This window comes from Mus pahari, chromosome 10 (genome assembly GCF_900095145.1).
Source record: "Mus pahari chromosome 10, PAHARI_EIJ_v1.1, whole genome shotgun sequence".
Taxonomy (NCBI): Eukaryota; Metazoa; Chordata; class Mammalia; order Rodentia; family Muridae; genus Mus; species Mus pahari.
Window position 1 is genome coordinate 15,617,085 of NC_034599.1, and position 2,541 is coordinate 15,619,625.

Genomic DNA, 2,541 nt, shown 5'->3' on the forward strand with positions numbered 1-2,541 from the left:
GAATATATACCATGTGCATCTTTCTGACTCTGGATTACCTCACTCAGGAAGATACCTTGAGTTCCATCCATTTACCTGCAAAATTCATGTTGTTTAACTGGATATTTGCATGTACAGGATACAAGTAGATCCATAATTATTATCCCGCACAAAACTCAAGTCCAAATGGATCAAAGGCATCAACATAAAACCTAATACACTAAATCTAATAAAAGAGAAAGTGGGAAATAGCCTTAAATCTATCAGTACAGGAGACAATTTCCTGAACACAAAACTAATTCCTCAGGTTCTGAGATCAATAATTGGGGGGGGGGGTTATTCTGTTCTGTATTGGGGTTTTTTGGGGGGGTTGGGGGGGTTGGTTTGGTTTGGTTTGGTTTGGTTTTTCAAGACAGGGTTTCTCTGAATAGCCCTGGCTGTCCTGGAACTCACTTTGTAGACCAGGCTGGTCTCGAACTCAGAAATCTGCTTGCCTCTGCCTCCCAACTGCGAGTGCTGGGATTAAAGGTGTGTGCCATCATGGGACCTCATGAAACTGAAAAGCTTCTGTAAGATAAAGGCTGCCATAAGATTGGGGAACAAAAGAAAATAGACACCAGAGAACCAAATAACTCAATTTAAAAATGGGATACAAAGTTAAACAGAATTCTCAAGAGAGGAATCTCAAATGACTGAGCAACACTTAAAGAAATATGCAACGTCCTTCATCATCAGGGAAATGCAAATCAAAAGATCCTTAGATTCCATCTTCCACCTGCCAGAATAGCTAAGATCAAAAACTCAAGTGATAGCAGATGTTGGTGAGACTGTGGTGCAAGGAAAACAATCCTCCATTGCTGGTAGAAGTGCAAGCTTGTACAAGCACTTTGGAAATCATTTTGGCAGTTTCTGAAAAAAAAGTGAGGATTGTTCTTCCCAAAAGATGGCCCACTATACCACAAGGACACTAGTCCAACTATGTTCAAAGCAGCTTTATTTATAATAGCCAGAAACTAGAACAATTTAAATGTCCCTCTTCTGAAGAATGGGTAAAGAAAATGTGGCATATCTGCACATTGGAATGCTAGCCACTTACTAAAAATAAAGACTAATATCTTTATGCAGTCAATTTGTGTGATGAGCTTTCCTCTTAGCAGTGCTTTCATTGTGTCCCATAAGATTGGGTATGTTGTGCATTCATTTTCATTGAATTCTAGAAGGTATTCAATTTATTTATTTCTTCCTTCAACCAATACTCACTGAGTAGAGAGATGTTCAGTTTCTACGGGATTGTAGGCTTTCTGTTGTTTTGGTTATTGTGAAATACAGCTTAATCAATGGTGCTCTGATAAAATTCATAAGGTTACTTCAGTTTTCTTGTATCTGCTGAGACTTGCTCTGTGTCCAAGTATATGGTTAAAATTGAAGAAGGTTTCATGAGGTGCTGAGGATAAAGTATATTCTTTTCTTTTTGGGTGGAATATTATATGTAGGTATCTTTTAGGTCCATTTGATTCAAACCTCAGTCAGTTTTATATTTCTGCTTAGTTTCTGTCTCTGCGGCCCATCCATTGGTGAGAGTAGGAGGTTGAAGTCTCCCAATATTAATGTGTGGGCTTCACTATGTGATTTAAGCTTTAGTAATGTTTCTTTTACAAATATGAATGGTCTTGCAAAAATATTTACAATTAGGACTTTATCTTTGAGGATTTTTCCTTTGATGAGTAGGAAATGTCCTTCCCCATCTCTTTTGATTAATTTTAGTTGAAAATCTATTTTATTAGATACTACAATGGCTTTCTTCTTGTTTCTGTTTTCTTGGGAAAACTTTTTCCAGTCCTTTATTCTGATGGGATGTCTATCTTTGTTGCTAAGGTGTGCTTCTTGCATGCAGCAGAAAGACGGATGTTATTTTTCCATCCATTTTGTTAGCCCATGTCTTTTTGTTAGAAAATTGAGTCTGTGGGTGGTAAGATATATTAATTACCAATGATTTTTAATTACTGTTCTAAAAATGTGGAAGACTTGAATTTGTGTGTCATCCTTACACAGAGTCAATACTAATCTTCTCTGTATCATTCAAATCTTAGTATATATGCTTCCAAGATAATCACATTATGAAAATTATTTTAAAAATAAACTATTTAAATATTAACAGAAAATTATAGCCCAAAATTTCAAAGATATTTGTTTGTTGTAAGTCAAGTGAGTAGATCAACATATTGATTGTAACAACTAAATTTTGTAAGGGTAATTCCAAGTCTACAAAATAGTATTTCTGAAAGGCTCATTATTAAATATTCATTATGCTGTATTTAGAAGCAGTAAATATTACTCATAGCAGTTAAGATTAAAATGTATTTCTTAAATGTCAAAAATATCCTAATAAGGTTTGCTTCTCTGACATTAAAGAAGGAACATCAAGAACTTCATATACTTGTTTCCAAGTATTGTTTGCAAATAGATTGCAAAGAATTCACAATAATCTATACATTTTAAAAATATTCACAGATGAATACATGGATCAATGATAATGGTCAACAATAGTCTCTGCAACTTAAA

At 34.8% G+C, this 2,541-nt stretch overlaps 1 non-coding gene across 1 annotated transcript; it reads right to left on the minus strand.

Annotated features, from left to right (window-relative positions):
• Window positions 1-1,989: 1,989 nt before the first annotated feature.
• On the minus strand, window positions 1,990-2,093 carry LOC115064990. The gene has a single exon (XR_003844791.1). It is a non-coding gene; the product is annotated as a U6 spliceosomal RNA (small nuclear RNA).
• Window positions 2,094-2,541: the final 448 nt, after the last annotated feature.